Raw genomic sequence first — 27,234 nt, 5'->3', positions numbered from 1 at the left:
GTGGCGTGGACTGGGCGGTTTTTTTAGGTTAGAAGGCCTCGGGAAAGTACGGGGTGGGCTGCAATCTCAAAGGGTGCATGGCAAATACAGGACGTGCTTGGATCAAGGAACAGTCGGAATTGTAGTTGTAAATTGTTGTAGTTGTGCTGGGACAGTATATGAGCTTCAAGCATTAATAGAAAGCACAGAAGCTGAAATCGTTATAGGTACATAAAGCTGGCTACAGCCTGAAATAAGTTCTGCAGAAATTTTTACGAAGTCTCAGACGGTGTTCAGGAAAGATAGATTAGGTAGAATTGGTGGTGGAGTGTTTGTGTCTGTCAGTAGTGGTTTATCTTTGTAGTGAAGTCGAAGTAGATACTCCGTGCGAATTGGTATGAGTGGAGGTTATACTTAACATCCGAACTATGTTAGTAATTGGCTCCTTCTACCGACCCCCAGACTCCGATGATATAGTTGCTGAACAGTTCAGAGAAAATTTGAGTCTCGTAACAAATAAATACCACACTCATACGGTTATAGTTGGTTGGAACTTCAACCTTCCCTCGATATGTTGGCAAAAATACTTGTTCAAAACTGGTGGTAGGCAGAAAACATCTTCCGAGATTGTCCTAAATGCTTTCTCCGAAAATTGTTTCGAGCAGTTAGTCCACGAACCCACGCGAACTGTAAATGGTTGCGAAAACACACTTGACCTCTTAGCCACAAACAATCCAGAGCTAATAGACAGCATCGTGACTGATACAGGGATTAGTGATCACAAGGTCGTTGTAGCTAGGCTCAATACCGTTTCTTCCAAATCCACCAGAAACAAACGCAAAATAATTTTATTTAAAAAAGCGGATAAAGTGTCACTAGAAGCCTTCCTAAGAGACAATCTCCATTCTTTCCGAACTGACGATGCTAATGTAGACGAGATGTGGCTCAAATTCAAAGATATAGTAGGAACAGCAATTGAGAGATTCATACCTCATAAACTGGTAAGAGATGGAACTGATCCCCCATGGTACACAAAACAGGTCCGAGCGCTGTTGCAGAGGCAATGGAAAAAGCATGCGAAGATCAGAAGAACGCGAAATCCAGAAGATTGGCTAAAATTTACAGACGCGCGAAATTTGGCTCGGCCTTTAATGCGAGATGCCTTTAATAGGTTCCAAAACGAAACTTTGTATCGAAATTTGGTAGAAAATCCGAAGAAATTCTGGTGGTATGTAAAGTACACAAGCAGCAAGACGCAGTCAATACCCTCGCTGTGCAGTGCCGATGGTAATGTTACCGACGACTGTGCCGCTAAAGCGAAGTTATTGAACGCAGTTTTCCGGAATTCCTTCACCAGGGAAGACGAATGGAATATTCCAGAATTTGAAACACGAACAGCTGCTAGCATGAGTTTCTTAGAAGTAGATGCCTTTGGGGTTGCGAAACAACTCAGATCGCTTGATACGGGCAAGTCTTCAGGTCCAGATTGTATACCGATTAGGTTCCTTTTAGATTACGCTGATACAATAGCTCCCTACATAGCAATCAAACACCCCAAAAATAATAACAGAGAGTCCACGTTAATCTACCTCTTATAGTTTTTGAGTGATTAAATAAAAACTAATTTTGTAACTAAAATATACCTAAGTGTTGTAGATTAAGTACTTGAAATTTTAATGATAGAGGATTTTAGTTAAACCAGATGATCAAATATATCAAATAATAGAGCTACACCAAGTTTAAGACTTTTAACATAAATAGCAACTGATATAAGTCTTAGCAAAGGTATGGTTGAGAGGTGACAATCTACGATTAGATCCACTAAATAAATTCTATTAAGCACAATTTTCATTCTAGCGCACTACGTGCTTTCAAACTGCTTATGTACATACCAGCAAAAATTAAGAAGTTTCTGAAGTAATTGGTAACTATATTATTAAAGATAATGTGCCCGAGATAGCGGTCGTTTGTAGACTGTCGCCGTGTGCAAATAGACAGACAACAGATGTTTTCTCGGCAGTCCGCACCGGCACCTTATGAATACAGCCCCTGAAGCAGTAGGAAGGTTCACTTCGCTCTCAGACACTGTGAGGTCCAGGCCAGTTAAACGTCTGGTCGCGCTCTGCCTCGGATGACGTCAGCGCCGAGCTGCGACAAGCGCGTATTTGGCAGTGAAAACGGATAGTGAACTCGCGAGGACTGTACGCCGTCCTGGACCGTTTAGAATTCGGTGAAATAACTGTTAGTGTGCCGTCCGTGTGAAATTCAATTCCGCGTAGCAAGTGGTGAATTTATTTACACTTTTATGGCGAGCATTAACTTTGGCACTTTTACCGCAAACTTTCAATTGAGTGATGTTAGTCAGGGCGAAAAACAATCTGGTAGGAAGTTACCGTAGAGGTCGCCTCTGAACTGCTAAAGGTGCTGTTAGGTTAGAAAGATTTGTTTTCAAATGAACATAACGCCATTTTAAGTGTTGTTTGTGAGAAACTTTTATTAAATTAAATCTTGATTGGAACTTTAAACTTTTTCTGAAGTCATAGTTCTGATCCCGCAAAGAAATGGGAAGTAGACACTTTTCTTTCAGTGGGCTGGACCGGAATGTGGCCGTGCAGACTGGAAACGGAGGTCAGTACGTTTACCTTCGCTTTCTGGCTGACCACCAAATTAGTTGCCAGGCTCACGTGATTAAAGACAGCATCGAAACTTTAAACCAGATAACGCTGAAACAATAGCTCCATACTTAGCAATCATATACAACCACTCGCTCACCGATGGATCTGTACCCCCAGATTGGAAAATTGCGCAGGTCGCACCAGTGTTTAAGAAGGGTAGTAGGAGTAATCCATCGAACTACAGAGCTATATCATTGACGTCGGTTTGCAGCAGGGTTTTGGAGCATATACTGTATTCAAATATCATGAATCCTCTCGAAGGGAACGATCTATTGATACGTAATGAACATGGTTTCAGAAAACATCGTTCTTGTGCAACGCAGCTAGCTCTTTATTCGCACGAAGTAATGGCCGCTATCGACAGGGGATCTCAAGTTGATTCCGTATTTCTAGATTTCCGGAAAGCTTTTGACACCGTTCCTCACAAGCAACTTCTAATCAAGCTGCGGGCCTATGGGCCATCGTCTCAGTTGTGCGACTGGATTCGTCATTTCCTGTCAGGAAGGTCGCAGTTCGTAGTAATAGACGGCAAATCATCGAGTAAAACTGAAGTGATATCAGGTGTTCCGCAGGGAAGCGTCCTGGGACCTCTGCTGTTCCTGATCTATATAAAAGACCTGGGTGACAATCTGAGCAGTTCTCTTAGGTTGTTCGCAGATGATGCTGTAATTTACCGTCTAGTAAGGTCATCCGAAGACCAGTATCAGCTGCAAAGCGATTTAGAAAAGATTGGTGTATGGTGTGGCAGGTGGCAGTTGATGCTAAATAACGAAAAGTGTGAGGTGATCCACATGAGTCCCAAAAGAAATCCGTTGGAATTTGATTACTCAATAAATAGTACAATTCTCAAGGCTGTCAATTCAGCTAAGTACCTGGGTGTTAAAATGACGAACAACCTCAGTTTGAAAGACCACATAGATAATATTGTGGGGAAGGCGAGCCAAAGGTTGCGTTTCATTGGCAGGACACTTAGAAGATGCAACAAGTCCACTAAAGAGACAGCTTACTCTACACTCGTTCATCGTCTGTTAGAATATTGCTGCGCGGTGTGGGATCCTTACCAGGTAAGATTGACGGAGGACATCGAAAGGGTGCAAAAAAGGGCAGCTCGTTTTGTATTATCACGTAACAGGGGAGAGAGTATGGAAGATATGATACGCGAGCTGGGATGGAAGTCATTAAAGCAAAGACGTTTTTCGTCGCGGCGAGATCTACACTCCTGGAAACGGAAAAAAGAACACATTGACACCGGTGTGTCAGACCCACCATACTTGCTCCGGACACTGCGAGAGGGCTGTACAAGCAATGATCACACGCACGGCACAGCGGACACACCAGGAACCGCGGTGTTGGCCGTCGAATGGCGCTAGCTGCGCAGCATTTGTGCACCGCCGCCGTCAGTGTCAGCCAGTTTGCCGTGGCATACGGAGCTCCATCGCAGTCTTTAACACTGGTAGCATGCCGCGACAGCGTGGACGTGAACCGTATGTGCAGTTGACGGACTTTGAGCGAGGGCGTATAGTGGGCATGCGGGAGGCCGGGTGGACGTACCGCCGAATTGCTCAACACGTGGCGCGTGAGGTCTCCACAGTACATCGATGTTGTCGCCAGTGGTCGGCGGAAGGTGCACGTGCCCGTCGATCTGGGACCGGACCGCAGCGACGCACGGATGCACGCCAAGACCGTAGGATCCTACGCAGTGCCGTAGGGGACCGCACCGCCACTTCCCAGCAAATTAGGGACACTGTTGCTCCTGGGGTATCGGCGAGGACCATTCGCAACCGTCTCCATGAAGCTGGGCTACGGTCCCGCACACCGTTAGGCCGTCCTCCGCTCACGCCCCAACATTGTGCAGCCCGCCTCCAGTGGTGTCGCGACAGGCGTGAATGGAGGGACGAATGGAGACGTGTCGTCTTCAGCGATGAGAGTCGCTTCTGCCTTGGTGCCAATGATGGTCGTATGCGTGTTTGGCGCCGTGCAGGTGAGCGCCACAATCAGGACTGCATACGACTGAGGCACACAGGGCGAACACCCGGCATCATGGTGTGGGGAGCGATCTCCTACACTGGCCGTACACCACTGGTGATCGTCGAGGGGCCACTGAATAGTGCACGGTACATCCAAACCGTCATCGAACCCATCGTTCTACCATTCCTAGACCGGCAAGGGAACTTGCTGTTCCAACAGGACAATGCACGTCCGCATGTATCCCGTGCCACCCAACGTGCTCTAGAAGATGTAAGTCAACTACCCTGGCCAGCAAGATCTCCGGATCTGTCCCCCATTGAGCATGTTTGGGACTGGATGAAGCGTCGTCTCACGCGGTCTGCACGTCCAGCACGAACGCTGGTCCAACTGAGGCGCCAGGTGGAAATGGCATGGCAAGCCGTTCCACAGGACTACATCCAGCATCTCTACGATCGTCTCCATGGGAGAGTAGCAGCCTGCATTGCTGCGAAAGGTGGATATACACTGTACTAGTGCCGACATTGTGCATGCTCTGTTGCCTGTGTCTATGTGCCTGTGGTTCTGTCAGTGTGATCATGTGATGTATCTGACCCCAGGAACGTGTCAATAAAGTTTCCCCTTCCTGGGGCAATGAATTCACGGTGTTCTTATTTCAATTTTCAGGAGTGTATTTACGAAATTTCCGTCACCAACTTTCTCTTCCGAATAAGAAAATATTTTGTTGAGCCCAACCTACATAGATAGGAATGATCATCAAAACAAAATAAGAGAAATCAGAGCTGGAACAGAAATGTTTAGGTGTTAGTTTTTCCCGCGCGCTGTTCGGGAGTGGAATGGTAGAGAGATGGTATGATTGTGGTTCGATGAACGCTCTTCCAAGCACTTAAATGTGAATTGCAGGGTTATGATGTAGATGTAGATGTAGATAGTTCCATAATTGTATGGGCTTTGTTTATGTGAAATAAACTGGGTCCTCTGGTCCAACTAAACCGATAATTGACTGGAAACGGTTATTTTCGGCGACTTGGAGACTTTCTGCAGCCATTCATCATTTCATGTTCACAAAGAAGGATAGAATTTTTATGGGTGATAATGCGCCATATCACAGGGCCACATGTTTGCTATTAATTTGAAGAACATTCTAGACAATTAGAGCGAATGATTTGACCATCCATATCGAGCATTAACTGGATATAATCGGGGGAGGGGAAGGGTCAGTTCGGGATCAAAATCCTGCACCGGCAACATTTTCGCAATGATGGACAGTTACAGAAGAAGCATGGCTCACTATTTTCGAAGGAGACTTGCAATGACTTTTTGAGTCCATGTGATGTGAACAGCACAATGCTAGGCAATGGAAGATCCGACACGATATTAGGAGGTATCCCACGTAGTTTCAGTCATATATCAGCAATTTTTTCAGTATGTTTCATTTTCTTAAATGTGTACTGACATTTACAGTCGTCTGTTATTGTAACCCGTTAAAATGAAAAATAACAGCACGAAAATTAAAAAGGTTTCCATTTGTGAAGTACATTACGGTAGGAACTTTTTTAAGTAGTCAATCTGTGCTAAATCTACACTCTTCAGCGAAAACGTTATGACCATTCCGAATGAGATTTTCACTCTGCAGTGGAGTGTGCGCTGATATGAAACTTCATAGCAGATTAAAACTGTGTGCCGGACCGAGACGCGAACTCAGGACGTTTGTCTTTCGCGGGCAAGTGCTCTGCCAGCTGAGCTACCCTAGCACGACTGACGCCCCGTCCTCGCAGTTTTACTTCTGCCAGTACCTCGTCTCCTACATACCAAACTTTACAGAAGCTCTCCTGCGAACCTTGGAGAACTAGCACTCGTGAAAGAAAGGATATTGCTGAAACATGGCTTAGCCACAGACTAGGGGCGAAAGGCAAAGGTCCCGAGTTCGAGTCGCAGTCCCGCACATAGTTTTAATCTGCCAGGAAGTTTCATATCAGCGAACACTCCGCTGCAGAGTGAAAATCTCATTCTGGAAACATCCCCTAGGCTGTGGCTAAGATATGTCTCCGCAATATCCTTTCTTTCAGGAGTGCTACTTCTGCACGGTTCGCAGGAGAGTTTCTGTAAAGTTCGGAAGGTAGGAGACGAGATACTGGCAGAAGTAAAGCTGTGAGAACGGGGCGTGAGTCGTGCTTGGGTAGCTCAGTTGGCAGAGCACTTGCCTGTGAAAGGCAAAGGTCCCGAGGTCGAGTCTCGGTCGGGCACACAGTTTTAATCTGCCAGGAAGTTTCGTTATGACCATTGTTTACTTCATGACTGAAAGATCCCTGATGGCATTGATGGCATTTGATGCGGAAAGAAATGAGTTTAGTAGGAGCAGAGACAAACGGGGAATCATTCTAACGCTAATACTTGACCCAAATTCGGGAAGCCACTGACATAAGGGACTCTGACAAAGCGAAGTTTGCTACGGCATGGCCCGTGGAACGAGCATCTCGGAAACAGCGAAGCTGATCTCCTGTATGCGTGGTACTATCGTCAGCATAAATGGGAAGTGACTGAAGAACGATGGTACCATGAGCTGATGACAAAGTGTTTGATGCCAACGCCTCGCCACAGACTGTGGAGGTCGGAGGCTTGCCGGTCTTTAAAGTAGGGTAAGTGGTGATGTGCGGCAGATCAGGCGGCAGAGTTAAATGCAGCTGCTGGTACAAGTGTTTTGGAGTACACCGTTTGGCGCAAATTGTAGAATGCACAATACGACTTCTACGTCTTCCCATGCTCACCCAACGATATCGCCAATTACCATTGGAGTGGGTGCGGAATCATCGAGATTGGACCCTGTATCAACGGAAACAGGTCGCCTGGTCGTATGAATCACGTTTCTTGTTGCACCAGGTCGATTGTCGTTCCAGATAGGCCGTCATCCAGGCGAATGGCTACTTGAAATATTCATCACGTCACAGAATCAAACCACTATAATACTACTGCCCATTAAAATTGCTACACCACGAAGATGACGTGCTACAGACGCGACATTTAACCGACAGGAAGAAGAGGCTGTGATATGCAAATGATTAGCTTTTCAGAGCATTCACACAAGGTTGGCGCCGGTGGGGACACCTACAACGTGCTGACATGAGGAAAGTTTCCAACCGATTTCTCATACACAAACAGCAGTTTGACGGGCGTTGCCTGGTGAAACGTTGTTTTGATGCCTCGTGTAAGGAGGAGAAATCCGTACCATCCCGTTTCCGACTTTGATAAAGGTCGGATTGTAGTATATCGCGATTGCGGTTTATCGTATCGCGACGTTGATGCTGGCATTGGTCGAGATCCAATGGCTGTTAGCAAAATATGGAATCGGTGGGTTCAGGAGGATAATAGAGAACGCCGTCCTGGATCCCAAAGGCCTCGTATCACCAGCAGTCAAGATGACAGGCATCTTATCCGCATGGCCGTAACGGATCGTGCAGCCATGTCTCGATCCCTGAGTCAATGGATGAGGACGTTTGCATGACACCAACCATCTGCACGAACAGTTCGATAACGTTTGCAGCAGCATGGACTATCAGCTCTGTGACCATGGCTGCGGTTACCCATGACGCTGCATCACAGACAGGAGCGCCTGCGATGGTGTACTCAACGACGAACCTGGTTGCACGAATGGCAAAACGTCGTTTTTCCGGATGAATTCAGGTTCTGTTGGCAGCATCATGATGGTCGCATCCGTGTTTGGCGACATCGCGGTGAACACGCATTGGAAGCGTGTATTCGTCATCGCCATACTGGCGTATCACCCAGCGTGATGGTATAGGGTGTCATTGGTTACACGTCTCGGTCACATCTTGTTCGCAATGACGACACTTTGAACAATGGACGTTACATTTCAGATGTGTTACGACCCGTGGCTCTACCCTTCATTCGATCCCTGCGAAACCCTACATTTCAGCAGGATAATGCATGACCGCATTTTGCAAGTCCTGTACGGACCTTTCTGGATACAGAAAATGTTCAACTGTTGCCCTGGTCAGCACATTCTGAAGATCTCTCACCAATTGAAAACGTCTGGTCAACGGTGGCCGAGCAACTGGCTCGTCACAATACGTCAGTCACTACTCTTGATGAACTGTGGTATCGTGTTGAAGCTGCATGTGCAGCTGTACCTGTACACGCCATCCAAGCTATGTTTGACTCAATGCTCAGGCGTACCAAGGCCGTTATTACAGCCAGAGGTGGTTGTTCTGGGTACTGATTTCTCAGGGACTATGCAGCCAAATTGCGTGAAAATGTAATCACATGTCAGTTCTAGTATAATATATATGTCCAATGAACACCCGTTTATCATCTGCATTTCATCTTAGAGTAGCAATTTCAGTGGCCACTAGTGTATATTGGTATCCTACAGACGAAAATCATTTTAATAGGAAAAGAGCTTTCAGGCATTTATTTAGCAAATTGTTTTCGTTTTTGAATAGGACAGGGCTGGCCGACAGACAAATGACCAATATGCCGAGTTTAGCGTCGTGAAGGGCCCAGGTGGGGGATTATTACCAGAGAGAACAAACTGCATAGCTTCTCTGATATGATATACGTGTGTAGGATAAGGACACACTGCCTCCTTACACAGTGCCAATTGTTTCTCCTTGTTGCAATATGATCGTCATCGGTTTCTCCTTATTGCTGTACGATCGTCACGGAAAAATACGTATGTCGTGGGCCGCTAAAGATAACTTTCGGCTGTAAGAAGGTTTTGAAGACAGTTTTTTGTTGGTTGATTCGCGTGCGGGGACCAAACAGCAAGGTCATCGATCCCACCGGATTAGGGAAGGATGGGGAAGGAAGTCGGCCGTGCCCTTTCAAAGGAACCATCCCGTCACTTTGCCTGAAGCGATTTAGGGAAATCACGGAAAAATCTAAATCAGGATGGCCGGACGCCGGTTTTAAGCGTCGTTGAAGACGGTATTAAATGTTCAACAATACAAAAGAGACAATAAGGCGAACAAAAATGTTTTTATTGTGGGACGACAGTCACGCAGAATTATTTGAAGCGACATATTCATGAAGACTGTACCATTTGTTACAATTTTCGCTACTGAAATTTCGATCTTCGGTCATTTTCAAGTGGATACAGGTGCTGAAAATACAGTACCAGTCAACATTAGTAAACTGAATGAAATGAGGTGGGTCTCAATGGCTCTGTCACCATTCGTCGCGTACACGATCGGTATCTAACGGCTGCGATTAAAACTCTTGAAAATAGATTCGAGCTTACTGCACATGTCAGAGGGAACACCATGGTTCAAATGGGTCTGAGCACTAGGGGCCTTAACATCTGAGGTCATCAGTCCTCTAGACTTCGAACTACTTAAACCTAAATAACCTAAGGACAACACATACACATCCATGCCCGAGGCAGGATTCGAACCTGCGACCGCAGCTGCAGCCCGGTTCCGGACTAAAGCGCCTAGAACCACTCGGTCACAGAGGCCAGCGCGAACACCATACTGGTCAAAACAAGACGGATCAGCTTCAATGTTTTTACATCATTTACAAGGAAGCTGGGAAGTATATTCCGCCTTTTTCCACCAGAACAACTCTTCTTTCCGACATATGCATTATGCACTAATCTAGTTTCAAGAGTTTTAATCACATACTTTAAATAACGAGGGTGTGTGTGACGTATGCTGATATGAGCCATTGAGACTCACGTCGTTTTTATTCACTTTATTAATATTGTCTGCTGCTGTGTTTTCAGCTCCTGTTTCCACTTGAAAATGACCTGAGTTCGAAATTTCAATCGTGAAAATTGTAACAAAATAATATGAATGCTCCGACGGCCCAAGTAAGTTGTATGAGTCCGCACTCCAACAGAGAGGAAGAGCAGAACTGAGAGTTGGAGGAAGAAATGTACCGTGTCACCTCTCCGCTGTCTACCATCCCAGCCGCTCCAGCTACAGATGGGGTGAGCACAGCAAACAGATGGAGACCTGTCGCACTTATGAACCTCACAAATAGTGGCTGGAAAACTGTTTTAATGCTCATTTTCCGTATCTATCACGACCTGTAATTTCTTGATTGCCGAATATGGCCCAGAATTGGGTGTATAAGTGGACACAATTTTGCAAACTACGGGAAATACTTCCTTAGTACTACGAATATAGATCCTTTTGTATTTATAAGATATATTGTGGAAGAACAACAAGAAAAGGTCAAGAACCATTAGGAAGCCTATGGAAATAGACCATTTAGCAATGGACAAACAGGCGGAGAAAGGTGAAATAAAAAGCATAAAGTTCACTATGCCACGAGCAGTAATGTGAATTACGTAACTCAGGTAGACGTGGAAGTTAGGGTGTGGATGGCCCGCCCGAGTAGCCGCGCGGTCTAACACGCTGCTTCCCGAGCAGGAAGGCGTGCCGATGCCCAGCACGAATCCGCCAGGCGGATTAGTGTCGAGGTCCGGTGTGCCGGCCAGCCTGTGGATGGTTTTTAAGGCGGTTTCAGATCTGCCTCGGCGAATGAAGGCTGGTTCCGCTTATTTCGCCTCAGTTACACTATATCGCTTATTTCTGTGCGAACACTGTCTCCAAGTATGCGTACATCATAATTACTCTACCACACAAACATTGGCGTTACACTCGTCTGGTATGAGACGTTCCCGGAGAGGGGGGTTGGGGAGGGGGGGGGGTCCACTGGGTGCCGAACCGCACAATAGCCCTGGGTTCAGTGTGGGGCGGCGGTGAGGTGGATGGACTGCTGTGGCCTGTTGTGCGGTTGTGAACCACTGAGGGCTACGGCAGGACGAAGCATCTCCGTCGTTTCTAGGTCCCCGGTTCAATATATACATAATTACATAGGTTGTGGACGATTGTCTCTGAGAATAATGAGCAATGAAACAGACAGGTAGGAGCGTCTTTCGCTGAGAGAACGGCACTACCATTGAAAGAAGCTACGTTACCATGGGCTCGTCCAATATAGCTGCATAAAGTCACGTAGAGATAAAAACACTGGCAGTGGTCTCCGTCCCTCAGTCTCTTCGAGCTGGAAAAATCTGACCTGTCAATTGTGCCGTCGGACTAATTTGGGACTGAATCATCATCCAGTAAATCGTGGTGTGGAGCACAGCGATTGCCCACCGACAACTCGATAATCCTGCCAAAAGATAACACAGGGAGAGAAAAAAAGCATGCGGACAGTTTGGGCGGTTAGTAATTACGATCGACGCCCATATAATGAACTTCAGAGCTGTCCTGGAATGAGAGGACTTAGCGATTGTCGTCCGGGAAGAGCGCATGGTAGCGGAAAAAGGGTCGGGGGTACGCGAACGTCACACAACACCTGCTGGTCGACGGCTCGATATTAAAACCGACTCAGCGGCCGCTCGGAACTGGTGTGAAACGACATCACGACCGAAAAAGCAGTTAGGTCCCGTTACTGCGGGTATAGCTGTTTGGAAATGCATTCAGAGTTTATTGGCGTGCCGTTGTCCCTTCGCTATGGGGTAGCCGTGGCCGCGGGCGGAGGCCAGCAGATAAGCAGCAAAAGCGGTCCTCCAGCTGCCGCCCCCGCAAATGCTGCCCTTCCCTACAAAACCTTCCGCCAGCAAATGGTCCATTCAGACGCACGAGCTGCGCTCGTAAACGCAGGACATCAGAATTGGTCGGTGTTTTATAGAGTGCCATATTAAACAAAGGCACGAGCAACCTCTTGCAGGAGCAGCTTCGCTCGCTTCAGAATGACAGCTGTTCGTGTCCAGTTTATATAACGACCCAACTAAGAAGCTGTTTTATCTTTGCGCAGAGTCTCTATCACCAGCAGCGTTGCGAATTTAGCCTAAATTACAGTAATTTCCTACACTGAAAAAATCGCAACACGAAGAAAGTGACGAGCGACATAAACGAAAATTGGCAGGCGTGTTTCTACGAGTGAAAGATGTCTATTTAATTTCGCGTCAAACGCATAAGAATGGCGCTAGTGGTGCCACTATGGGGATGCTAAATTGGTAGGCGTGTTACTACGAGTGAAAGATGTCTATTTAATTTCGCATCAAACGCATAAGAAGGGCGCTAGTGGCGCCACTATGGGGATGCAAATCATTTTGCTTTAACTATGCGCTGTAAGGGTGAACATAATCTTTGAGATTGGATATTAGTTGGATGTTAGTCAAGAATGCCTTTAAGGCGGCAAAGACGTTGTTATGAACGCCTCACTGAGTTCGAACGAGGTCGTGTAATAGGCCTACGAGAAGCTGAATGTTCCTTCTGCGATACTGCAGAAAGACTTGGCAGAAATGCATCCACCATACGTGGTTGTTGGCAGCGATAGTCAGCAGAATGTACGGTCGCAAGAACATCGGGCTCCAGACAGCTACTTGCCACTACCAAGAGGAAAGACCATCGCGTTTTGCGTATGGCTCTGGTGCATTGTGCCACATTTGTAGTGGCAATCTGAGCAGCAGTTGGCACCACAGTCACACTACGAACTGCTACAAATCGGTTACTCCTAGGACAGCAGTCAGCAGCCCTGTAGCGCGCATTCAACTAACTCCAAACCACTTCCATTTACAGCTTTAGTATCGTCAGGCGAGAGTTTGTTGGTGGGCAGGGGGGATGTCTATTGTGTCTTCTGATGAAATCTGATTCTCCCTCGGTGCTAGTAATGGCCATGTTTTGGTTAGAAGGAAGCAAGTTTAGGGCCTGCAACCAACTTTTCTGTGTGCTAGACACACTGGACTTACACCTTGAGTTATGGTCTGGGGTGCGATTTCGTATTACAGTGGGAGCACTGTAGTGGTTATCCTACGCACCCTTACTGCAGGTGGCCGAGCGATTCTAGGCGCTTCAGTCCGGAACCGCGCTGCTGCTAAATTCGCAGGTTCGAATTCTGCCTCGGGCATGAATGCGTGTGATGTCCTTAGGTTAGTTAGGTTTAAGTAGTTCTAAGTCTAGGGGACTGATGACCTCAGATGTTAAGTCCCATAGTGCTCAGAGCCATCTGAACCTTACTGCAAAACTGTATGTCAGTCTGTTGATTCCACCTGTTGTGGTGCCATTTATGAACGGCATTCCAGGGTATGTTTTCCAACAGGATCACACTCACCCACATACCGCTGTTGTAACACAATAAGCTCTAAAGAGTGTTGACACGGCGCCTTGGCCCGTTCTGTCACCAGAACCTGTCTCCAATCAAGAACATACTGGACAATTCCAGCTCCATCCACGAAACGCATTAACCGTTCCTGCCCAGACCCATCAAGTGCAACAGGCATGCAACTCCATCCCACAAACTGACATCCGGTAGCTGTGCAACACAATGCATGCACGTTTGCATTCATCATTCTGGCGGTCACACCGGTTATTAATACGAGCATTTAATATTTGCAATGGCTTACCTCGAGCATACATTAACCTGTGATCTTGCAATGTTAATCACTTAAATATGTTCCCAGACAAAGGTATTCTCGACATTTCAGTACTGTACATTAATAAGGTTTTTTTTTATTTTACGATTGTTCTTTTCCAACAGTGTATTTACCTTTCCACTTTATCGAAGTTACCATATTATATCACCTGCGTTCTTCTCTCCTACAGCAGACTGAACAAAATTTATTTCTGGTGTGACAACTTGAGCGATACATTCGCATCTATATCTATACTCTCCAAGTCATTCAAGATCATGGCGGAGAGTACATCTCAGTGTACCTTGTAACAGGGTTTCCTCCCATTCCCCTTGCATGCAGGATGCGAAAAGAATAATCGCAGCTGAGTTGCTGTGTGCGCTGTAAACTTGTCTTGAGGTATCAGCGGAGCGTTATGCTGGGCAGTCTAGAATGTTACTGGAGCCCTCACTTAACACCATGTCTCTCAAAACTTTACAAATACGAATTTGCGAAATAGACGTCGTCTGTCTTCGACTATCTACCATTTCAGGTTTTGCAGTATCTCCACGACGCTCTCTCGTACGTCAGATACGAGGGTTATTCGGAAAGTAAGGAACTATTGGTCACGAAATGGAAACTACAGTGAAAATCTGATGAAGCTTTGTACAGACAGACACACTGAGAACTGTGTCTAGTACGCCCGTCGATCGTATCAAGTCGCTCTTTACAGTTATGAGCTCACAGTGAGAACGTAAAGACGGCTAGAAGTTAGCGTCTCCCGCCAAGTATGAGGGCCTGGCGAAAGATTTTGTCTGAAGCTATGCAATCCACATAACATAACTGTCATGCTGTTCTTTCTACACGACAATTCTCGGCCGCACTGTGCAGGGGCAATGAAGATGCTCCTGCAGCGTTGTCGATGGGAAGTGTTTGATCACCCGCAGTACAGCCCGTAAATGACTACCCCTGAGGTTCATCTCTGTTCAGATGAACAGCTGGCTATGAAGATAATATTTAGAATGCAGACAACGAGCTGCAGTCCAGAGTAGAAAATAGTCGAAAAGCACTGGCGGCTGTCTTCTATAACGAGGGAATTGAAAAGTTGATACAATGCTGCGACGGATGTCTAAGTCTGAGCGGCGACTGTGCAGAGAAGTAGCTGGAAGGTGTAGCTGACCGTTGCAAATAAAACAGTTTTGATTTTCACTGTGGTTTCCATTTCACGACCTATCGTTCCTTACTTTCTGAATAGCCCGCGTAAATGTAACCGTCTGCCATGCTCTTCTTTGTATATCTTCGATATTTCGTGAAATAACTACGACTATTTTGTATGGGTCCACCACACTTCAGAAACATTCTGGTTTGCTTGTGTAATACAACAATATTTTCATTGCACTTTTCAGTTTCTTAAATACAATTAAACTTTTTGACCACTAAGAAAACTGGAACCAAGAAAATGCAAATTGATTTTTGTGAGACGAACAGCAAAAATGAACATGATAGGAATGTTATAGAGATCAAGACGAACCACTAACACCACTCGAAGCCTGTTGTCTAAGAATGTTCAACGATTCCTGTTTAACCAAGCAGGAATTCCGTTCCGTTTGTCTATTAGCTCACAAGCAAGCGGTAAATTTCTGTAGTCACCTTCAGTATGCCCTGATTCTACGGGAGCTTGCGTACGTCCAGTTCTGGCTTCCGTTTCCTTGACTCTGCGATTTGTCCACTATATTTAGCCGCACACTGTTGTGATCACTTCATACATTCCTCATTCTTCAGCAGATGATTATAGAGGGGTTGGAACTTAAATAGTGGCAATTATTTGTATGTTATGTGGTATGATTGATGCCAACTGTTAGGATCGGTACTCATGTTTAGACTCGTCTTAAGGAGCAGTATTATCTTAGTATAAAATGCTTAGTTAGGATTAAAAACATAAACGCAACAGGAATAACACTGCACACTTATAAAACAGCACTTTGCATCCGGAATGTACTAGACGTAATAAAAATAGCGATCAGTAAAAGGGACTATGAGCTGGGACTAAGGAAAGCGAGCAAAGAAATTAACCCTATGTGTACTGGACGGGACCACAGTACCTGGGATACACAAGGATTAATACAAAGACAAGTAGTTCAAATAATGACACATTGGAGCGTCATCTTTAATACAATAAATATGATAAAAGATGAACATAAGTGTTCAGGAAGAATGACTAAACGTCAAAGTGACAAAACACATGACAATAAAAAGACAAAACTGCAACAAAACAGGGGGTACTGAAGCACACAAAAAATATTTCCAAAAATTGAGCAGTAAGACAACGATAGCTGAAGGACAGTTGAGATCGGTAGTCATGTACGGCCACGTCTTTAGGAACCAATATATTCCTGTTGATAAGGCAATCGGTGGCACTGACTCTGTTCCACGCAAACTTTTATTAACAAAGGGGCCATAAAAGTACTTTTTTTGTCATCAGTTTCTGACTGGTTTGATTTTATGCATCCCGCCACGAATTCCTCTCATGTGCAAACTTCTTCATCTCTGAGTAGCACCTGCAACATACGCCTTCAATAATTTGCTGGATGTATTCCTATCTCTTTCTTCCTCTACAGTTTTTGCTCTCTACACCTCCCTCTAGTACCATGGAAGCCATCCCCTGATGTCTTAACATATGTCCTATCATCCTGTCCCCTATCCTTATCAGTGTTTTCCACATATTCCTTTCCTCTCCGATTCTGCGTAAACCCCCTCATTCCTTACTTTATCAGTCTACCTAACTTTCAACATTCGTCTATAACACCACATTTCAAATGCTTCGATTCTCCTCTGTTCCGGTTTTAGCACAGTCCATGTTTCACTACCATATAACGCTGTATTCCAGGCGTACATTCCCAGAAATGTTGCCTCAAATTAAGGCCGATATTTGATACTACTAGATTTATGTCGGCCAGGAATGCCTTTTTTGCCATGTCCTCGATGGCGTCCTTGCTCCGTCCCTCATTAATTATTTTACTGCCTAGGTAGCAGACTTAGAGAAAGCTTTTGACAATGTTGACTGTAACACTCTCTTTCAAATTCTGGAGGTGGCAGGGGTAAATACAGGGAGCGAAAGGCTATTTACAATTTCTACAGGAACCAGAGGGCAGTTATAAGAGTCGAGGGGCAGGAAAGGGAAGCAGTGGTTGGGAAGGAAATAAAAACTTTGAGGTTCACCGATGACATTGTAATTCTGTCAGATTCAGCAAAGGACTTGGAAGAGCAGTTGAACGGAATGGACAGTGTCTTGAAAGGAGGATATAAGTTGAACATCAACGAAATCAAAACAAGGATCATGGAATGTAGTCGAATTAAGTCGGGTGATGTTGAGAGAATTAGATTAGGAAACGAGACACTTAAAGTAGTAAAGGAGTTTTGCTATTTGGGGAGCAAAATAACTGATGATGGTCGAAGTAGAGAGAATATAAAATGTAGACTGGCAATGGCAAGGAAAGCGTTTCTGAAGAAGAGGAATCTGTTAACATCGAGTATAGATCTCAGTGTCAGGAAGTCGTTTCTGAAAGTATTTGTATGGAGTGTAGCCATGTATGGATGTGAAACAGGGACGATAAATAGTTCGGACAAGAAGAGAATAGAAGCTTTCGAAATGTGGTGCTCCAGAAGAATGCAGAAGATTAGATGGGTAGATTACGTAACTAATGAGGAGGTATTGAATAGAATAGGGGAGAAGAGGAGTTTGTGGCACAACTTGACAAGAAGAAGGGACCGGTTGGTAGGGCATGTTCTGAGTCATCAAGGGGTCACAGATTTAGCATTGGAGGGCAGCGTGGAGCGTAAAAGTCGTAGAGGGAGGCCAAGAGATGAATACACTATGGAGATTCAGAAGGATGTAGGTTGCAGTAAGTACTGGGAGATGAAGAAGCTTGCACAGGATAGAGTAGCATGGAGAGCTGCATCAAACCAGTCTCAGGACTGAAGACCACAACAACACAACAGGTAGCAGAATTCCTTTACTTCATCTACTTTGTGGCCATCAGTCCTGATGTTAACTTTCTGGCTCTTCTCATTTCTACTACTTCTCATTACCTTCATCTTCCATCATTACTTCCTCGATGTACAGACTGAACAGTAAGGGTGAAAGGCTACGTCCTTGTCTTATCCGCTTTTTAATATGAGCACTTGGTTCTTGGTCGTCCACTCTTATTATTCCCTATTGGCCCTATAGCTTACCCCTACTTTTCTCAGAAATTCGAACATCTTGCACCATTTTACAGTCGAACGCTTTTTCCAGGTCGACAAATCCTATTAACGTGTCTTGATTTTTCTTTAGTCTTGCTTCCAGTATTAACCGCAACGTCAGAATGCCCCTCTCGTGCCTTTACTTTACCTAAAGCCAAACTGACCGTCATCTAGCGCATCCTCAGTTTTCTTTGCCATTCTTCTGTATATTATTCTTGTAATTAACTTGGATGCATGAGGTGTTAAGCTGATTTTGCGATAATTCCGCTGCGGTCGCAGGTTCGTATCCTGCCTCGGGCAAGGATGTGTATGATGTCCTTAGGTTAGTTAGGTTTAAGTAGTTCTAAGTTCTAGGGGACTGATGACCTCAGAAGTTAAGTCCCATAGCCCTCAGAGCCATTTGAACCATTTTGCGATAATTCTCGCACTCGTCAGCTCTTGCCGGCTTCAGAATATTGTGGATGATGCTCCTCCGAAAGTCAGATGGTATGTCGCCAGACTCATGTATTCTACATACCGACGTGAAAAGTCGTTTTGTAGCCACTTTCCCCAATGATTTTAGAAATTCTGATGGCATGTTATCTATTCTTTATGCCTTATTTGACCTTAAGTCCTCCAAAGCTCTTTTAAATTCTGATTCTAATTATGGATCCCCTGTCTCTTCTAAATCGACTCCTGTTTCTTCTCCTACCACATGAGACAAATCTTCCCCCCTCATAGTGGCTTTCAATGTATTCCTTCCACCTATCCGCTCTCTTCTGTGCATTTAACAGTGGAATTCCCGTTGCACCATTAATGTTACCACCATTGCTTTTAATGTCACCGAAAGTTGTTTTGACTTTCCTGCATGCTGAGTCTGTCCTTCCGACAGTCATCTTTTTTTAAATATATATCTTCACATTTTTCCTGCAGTTGTTTCGTCTTAGCTTCCTTGCACCTCCTATTTATTTCATTCCTCAGCGGCTTGTATTTCTGTATTCATGTGTTTCCGGGAACATTTTAATACTTCCTGCTTTCATCAATCAACTGAAGTGTTTCTTCTGTTACCCATGGTTTCTTCGCAGTTACCTTCTTTGTACCTATATTTTCCTTCCAAACTTCTGTAATGGCCTTTTTTAGAGATGTGCATTCCTCTTCAACTATACTGCTTACTGAGTTATTCCTTATTGCTGTGTCTATAGCCTTAGAAAACTTCAAGCGTATCTCGTCATTCCCTAGTACTTCCGTATTGATTCTTCTGACTAATGTCTTAAGCTTCAGCCTACTCTTCATCACTACTATATTGTGATCTGAGTCTATATCTGCTCCTGGGTACGCCTTACAATCCAGTATCTGATTTCCGAATCTCTGTCTGACCATGATGTAATCTAATTGAAATCTTCCCGTATCTCCTGGCCTTTTCCAAGTATACCTCTTCTTCTTGTGATTCTTGAACAGGGTATTCGCTATTACTAGCTGAAACTTGTTGCAGAACTCAGTTAGCCTTTCTCCTCTCTCATTCCTTGTCCCAAGCCCATATTCTCCTGTAACCTTTTCTTCTACTCCTTACCCTACAACTGCATTCCAGTCCCCCATGACAATTAAATTTTCATCCCCCTTTACATGCTGTATTACCCATTCAGTATCCTCATACACTTTCTCTGTCTCTTCATCTTCAGCTTGTGACGTCGGCATATATACCTGAACTATCGTTGTCGGCGTTGGTTTGCTGTCGATTCTGATAAAAACAACCCTGGCACTGAAGTGTACACAGTAACACACTCTCTGCTCCACCTTCCTATTCATAACGAATCCTACTCCTGTTATACCATTTTCTGCTGCTGTTGATATTACCCTATACTCATCTGAACAGAAATCCTTGTCTTCTTTCCACTTCACTTCATTGACTCCTACTATATCTAGCTTGAGTCTTTGCATTTCCCTGTTCAGATTTTCTAGTTTCCCTACCACGTTCAAGCTTCTGACATTCCACGCCCCGACTAGAAGAACGTTATGTTTCGATTGATTATTCACTCTTTGTCCCCCTAGGCAGTCCCCTCCCGGAGATCCGAATGGGGGTCTATTCCGGAATCTCTTGGCAATATAGAGACCATCATTATGCTTCTTCAATTACAGGCCACATGTCCTATGGATACACGTTACGTATCTTTAAAGCAGTGGTCTCCATTGCCTTCTGCATCCTCTTGCTGATTCTTCCGCCTTGAGGGGCAGTTTCCCACCCCTAGGACAGGAGAATGCCCGGAACCGCTCTCCGCTCTTCCGCCCTCTTTGACAAGGCCGTCGGCAGAATGAGGGTGCTTTCTTATTCCCGAAGTCTTCGGTCGACAGTACTGATTATTAATAAAAATGTAAGCAACAGCGAAATTCGGACCCATGACCAAAGACATTGTGATTAGTAATCAAAGAAGCTACCACTTTATCACGGGGTGAGGATGAAACTAGTACGCACAACAGGAACATCAGTATAGACATATAAAACAGAACGGTGCATCAACGCCACCAATTGCCATAAAAGGAAGAGAGACCTTAAAGGGGCTCCAAACTAGAACTAAGGGAGTCGACTAACGATACGAAATCTGTATTAGTAGATAAAAACATTAAACATCGTATACAATACGGTTAATGTAACGACAGAGTCATTAAAATAAAATATCAGGAGCTATGTTACATACACTATGTGATAAAGAGTATCCCGACACCTGGCTGAAAATTACTTACAAGTTCTGGCACCTTCCATCGTTAATGCTGGAATTCAGTACGGTGTTGGCCCACCATTAGCCCTGATAACAGCGTCTACTCTCGCGGTCATACGTTCAATCAGGTGCTGGAAGGTTTCTTGGGGAATGGCAGCCCATTCTTCACGGAGTGCTGCACTGAGGAGAGGTATCGATGTCGGTCGGTGAGGCCTGGCATGGAGTCGGCGTTCCAAAACATCCCAGAGCTGTTCTATAGGATTCAGGTCACGACTCTGTACAGGCCAGTCCATTACAGGGATGTTATTGTCGTGTAACCACTCCGCCACGGACCGTGCATTACGAACAGGTGCTCCATCGTGTTGACAGATGCAGTCGCCATCCCCGAATTGCTCTTCAACAGTGGGAAGCAACAGGGTGCTTAAAACATCAATGTAGGCTGGTGCTGTGATAGTGCCACGCAAAACAATAAGGCGTGCAAGCCCCCTCCATGAGAAACACGACCACACCATAACACCACCGCCTGTGAATTTTACTGTTGGCACTACATACACTGGCAGATGACTTGCACCGGTCATTCGCCATACCCACACCCTACCATCGGATCGCCACGTTGTGTACCGTGATTCGTCACTCCACACAACGTTTCTCCACAGTTCAGTCGTCCAATGCTTACGCTCCTTACACCAAACGAGGCGTCGTTTCGCATTTACCGGTGTGATGTGTAGTTTATGCGCAGCCGCTCGACCATGAAATCCAAGTTTCCTCACCTCCCGCCTAACTGTCATAGTACTTGCAGTGGATCCTGATGCAGTTTGGAATTCCTGTGTGATGGTCTGGATAGATGTCTGCCTATTACACATTATGACCATCTTCAACCGTCGCCGGTCTCTGTCAGTTCAAAATGGTTCAAATGGCTCTGAGCACTATGGGACTCAACTGCTGAGGTCATTAGTCCCCTAGAACTTAGAACTAGTTAAACCTAACTAACCTAAGGACATCACAAACATCCATGCCCGAGGCAGGATTCGAACCTGCGACCGTAGCGGTCTTGCGGTTCCAGACTGCAGCGCCTTTAACCGCACGGCCACTTCGGCCGGCTCTCTGTCAGTCTACAGACGTGGTAGGCCTGTACGCTTTTGTGCTGTATGTGTCCCTTCTAGTTTCCACTTCACTATCACGTCGGAAACAGTGAACCTAGGGATGTTTATGAGTGTGGAAATCTCACGTACAGACGTATGACACAAGTGACACCCCATCACCTGACCACGTTCGAAGTCCGTGAGTGCCGCGGAGCGTCCCATTCTGCTCTCTCACGATGTCTAATGACTGCTGAGGTCGCTGATATGGAGCACCTGGCAGCAGGTGCCATCACAAAACACCTAATATGAAAAAGATATGTTTTGGGGGGTGTCCGGATGCTTTCGATCACCTAGTGTCAGTGATAAAACAATTTATCAGTTACTAAATAATGGAAGCGTGGAAGAATTAGAAAATGTGTGCATCACTTAATGCTTAAGAAATTCATAATTATTTAGAATAAACTTGTGTTTACGCATAGTTTGTTCATTTACCGTAAACTCTAGGTTCCGGTTCAGATTGTGCGAAAATTTCTTCAACGATGTCGAGGAGACATCCTTTGATATGATGGTGGAGGATGCTGAATTTTTTGTTAATTTCAGTAAGTGAGTGTTGAAACGTCGTAAGATGGCTAGTTAAAACATATTTTGAATTACATAAGTCCTAATATTCCTTAAACCTGATAGCTAGTGTCTACCCTGTTCGGCCTGTGTATTGACAGTCACAGCCCTCACACTTAATTAGAAAGTGTGGTTTTGTGTTCCAGGTTTCATGCCATTTGAATACGGAAGTGCCAACATAAAAAGGTAAACACAGATTGGGTTGTATGAATATACTTAGTTGTAATTGTTTACATTCATTAGCAACAAAACAGCAAAAAGTAGTTCTTGTCTCGATAAAATCGTTATTTCTCAACAAATTCCTTAATATATTGTTATAGACAAACCAAGAACAGCAGTGGAAAGTTGAGGGAATTTACATAGAAACTGACGCCGGATACATTTGCGTAACGTTAAATTTATAGTTTTTAAGTATGTTGTAGAGACTGGAATTGCGTGTGCTTCACTCATATCAAAGTAAGCGATTAAACGGAAGCAGCATCTTGCATGAGACACTATTCTTCGGATTCGTGGAGCACATCGGCTTTGTTATCCAGGACACATGAATGGTGAAAGCTGTCTGTTTCGATTTGTTGTATGAGTGAAAGTATATCTGAATGAATCTGTTACTTTAGGTGAGTTAAGCCTATTGGTGACGAAATTAGACTGCCAGAGTGCATTCAGAAATCTAACTGCGAGTATCTTAGAAACTCATGCTCTGTCTGAAACTTACTGTATTCACATTACTGTGTACATGTGTATTCTACACATTGATCTTGCCAAAGCCGAGAAGCGATTCTTCTTAGTGTTCTAGCTCTCTGGGGCACTCTGGGATGCTCTCTGGGGCACTCTGGGATGCTCTCTGGGCCCTTGTGGCATGCTCTCTTGGTTTATATTCATTACTTTACTATTTCTTTATTTATCTCTTATGTTACATTTTTCATTTTTTTTATTTTATTGGTCATTCACACTGAACTTTAATAAAAGAAAACTGGTTACTTTGAAAGCAAAGTTGGTCCCTGTGAAATTTAACTAAAGAAAGAATCTGTTCTCTACACAGTTTGTCTCACCTTGGTGTAAACTGCTCTCGTAGCTACAACCTGTCTCGATAACAGACCCGCGAAATGTCAGTAGAGAGATACGTAGAGGTGCAATGCGTACTCTAAAATCCTTGCTAACATTCTCAGTTCGTAATCTTTTGATAATTGTTTTCAAATGACTGACAATTAATTGACTATTGCGATGTGGAAAATGACTCCGGTTTGAAAGAACTCAATTCCAATTTCTCCGGAATAAGTCTACTACTTTAATTCCAAAATTCTCCATTGATTGTTCCTTGGTACCACTACACAAAAACTCGACTGTTCACACCTAACACCAAAGCTCAACTGACCGTTTCGTCTCCTCTCCTCGTGATCAACAGATCAATCTGGCGCGCATCTTCGCAGAGCAAAGATCACCTCTGTCTCAGCTCCGTGCGACGCAGCGTCTCTGTGGAGGCTTTGCGTGCTTTTAAGCAATTCAGACCTTACGAGCGCTATTTCAGACATCCAAAACAAGAAAAATTCCTACAAAATGAACACAGACGCCTTCCAGACGTAGTAGGTTGCATCTCGAGGGTACTGAAATTTTTCTAAGAATTGAACATAGATCTGTAACATCCATGTGTGTCGCTAGCAAATTCTCTGACATACTTTCAACAGGAGGAAGGAAGGAAGGAAGATTAGTGTTCAACGTCCCATGGACAGCTAGGTCATTAGAGACGGAGCATAAGCTCTGATTAGGAAAAGATAGGCAAGGAAAATCAGGGGTGTCCGTTTCGAAAGAACCAGCCCGGCGTTTGCCTTCAGCGATTTAGGGAAATCACGGGAAAACTAAATCACGATGGTTGGACTAGGATTTTAACCCACCTCCTCCAGAATGCGAGTCTAGTGTGCTGACCACTGCACTACCTCGCTCGTATTCTTTTTTTTAACCTATGAACGAATATTTGGCATTAGGCGAAGTAGTTTTCACTCTAAAGCTTTACCACAGCTATTTCCGAGTGATATCCACTCGGTATGTGAGATTATTCTGGAATTTTACGCGATTCATAATGTGAGATACTGCACCTCTTTGGATTAAACTCTCCCTCACACGTTTACCGATTCAGTGATACACGATTATTTACCTGTGATAAGGGTTACGCTGAACTCAGTACATTCAGTCTGGTTAAATATTATAAACCGGCAAAGTATTTTATTCTATATAATTATGGAAATACGGTTCTACCTTGAGATAACACAGTTTTCTTCGTTAACGCCCAATTAGACAATCGTTAGGGAACTTATTTGTTTTCTGTCCAACAAAATGTCAAAATTTTGGGTGACGAAATATACAGTTCAGGGATTTTGATATTTATATTCCTATATTCCTAATATTATTAATATATTAACGTCAGGCCAGTACTGTTGTACGGAGTAGAAACGTGGAGTGTGACCATATGGGAGGAGCACCAACTCCTAGTCCTCGAAAGGAAAGTGCAGGGATAACTTTTTGGGCAAACACATAATTCAGCAACATAAGTAAGGGTTTGCAGATATGGTGAAGAACTAATGAAAATAGTTGATAAACCGTCGGTAGTGAACATTGTCAAAACGAGTCGTTTGCAATGGGCAGGATACGTTGTCCGGATGCACCCTGGCAGAAAATTCCAAGAGATAGAATACAGGAAGAAAGAAGGTCCAAAACCACCTGGACGACCATGAAGTAGAGGACAAGGTAAAATGACCTTCAGACTGTAGAGTGATGGGTATCACTAGGTGGAAAGGAGGCGATCAAGACAATATTCTGGTGTTTCTCAGTATTATATTACTTTTATTTAACGAAATATTAGATCCAAAATTAAACTACAGCTTTCTTGAGGTTTTTTGCAAATTATAGATTTTGTTTACTTCAGTTATTTATGCTATATTCTGCTGGCAACGCTGGTCTGCTAATTATCTTTTAATGTAGTATGGAGATATCCTAATTAGCTGCAGATGACAAACTGTAGCAAAAGATGAGTTGTACTGCAGATACTGATACGGTCATCAGTACGTCAGATTAAGGTATATATTTCGTTAATAATGTTGCGAATACAAGTATTTATGAATATCCCCTGCAAAGCTTTATCAATAATATTTTCCCACTCCCTGGTTCCGGCGCACGCTATTTCCGCCGGGATGCGGGAAACAGGTATGTCCACAGCCAACAGCATTAACAGACGCATACGCTATTTATCAGAGAATTGGAAGGCACTGGGAGATGAGCTCGTTATTTTCATTATGAATATTTCCTTTATTCAGTGATTTCAAAGCACACTATTTTTACTGATACGCAGCAAATAAGTATAGGCTCCATCATCAACTTTTACTGTTGCTCTCAACTGAGTTTGAGGAAATTATGTTCAAATTTTTGTGGCATCGATTAAACATGCCATAAGACGAAAAAAAACTTCGCGAAAATGTACTCCAGTTGTCACGGTGATTTATTAAATGAAGTAGAGCTAAACTACATTTTCGCAGTTTGTGAAAGTCCGATAAAGTAATGACTGTGCCACAACTAAGTAAAGATCATCCTGTTCCAAAAAATTAGAGAAGGGTATATATTCGTCAACAGTTTATGCTGGTATAATTCTTTTGTAATGAATGCCAAAATCACTTTTAGTTCTAAACACTCAACATTCATGAAACTTAAGTAACTGAAACTATAGTTATTGTACATATCGAGCTATTGGTAAATCACATATGGCATAATATGCCAAAAGATTTGTATGAACAAGTCAGTTAGATTAATCCACTGTCATATGTAATAAGACTAGTCCATTTCAGTCTCAAAAACAGAATGTCTAGTTTATACTTTGGTGACTCTCATTCCTGTTAAGTACCTTCCCTTCCCACCAGATCTTCTCTTTTCCCAGAGTCCTTAGCTGCAACACTCTAGCTGCATTTCTCTCTTTCTTTGACTTCGCTCTGTCTCAGTTTTGTACACTCATGAAGAAATGAGCTTTTTCCTTAGTTACTGTTTTTATTGTTTTTGTTATTCAAATGGTTTAAATGGCTCTGAGCACTATGGGACCTAACATCTCAGGTCATCAGTCCCCTAGAACTTAGAACTACTTAAACCTAACTAACCTAAGGACATCACACACATCCACGCCCGAGGCAGGATTCAAACCTGCGACCGTAGCGGTCACGCGATTCCAGACTGAAGCGCCTAAAACCGCTAGGCCACAGCGGCCGGCGTTTTTGTTATTATTATTTTTATTATTAATAGCATTAGTAGTAGTCGTAACATTAATTCTTACTGAGTTCTACTATTTCAAATGGTCATAGATAAAAAAAGTCTGGATTCATAAACTTTGTTTTACTTTATTACCGCTATTATTATCTATAAGATTACAATTACTACTCTAATATCTGGATCAAAAACCGGTGTTGTGCATGTATTGCTGAAGTATGGAGACAAACCAATAATATACAAAACCTGCGAAATCTAGCGGGAATAATAAAAGTGGAATTTTAAGAAATTCAAGTTCCTGTTAATAAGGGCGTTAGGCGGGATGCCAGCTTACCATGTGTGTTGCTCCCCTTGTTGGTAAACTAGCAATAAACGAAGTG

Source organism: Schistocerca americana, chromosome 6 (genome assembly GCF_021461395.2).
Source record: "Schistocerca americana isolate TAMUIC-IGC-003095 chromosome 6, iqSchAmer2.1, whole genome shotgun sequence".
NCBI classification, from domain to species: domain Eukaryota; kingdom Metazoa; phylum Arthropoda; class Insecta; order Orthoptera; family Acrididae; genus Schistocerca; species Schistocerca americana.
The sequence above is the reverse complement of the archived record's forward strand: the minus strand, read 5'-3'. Positions refer to the sequence as shown.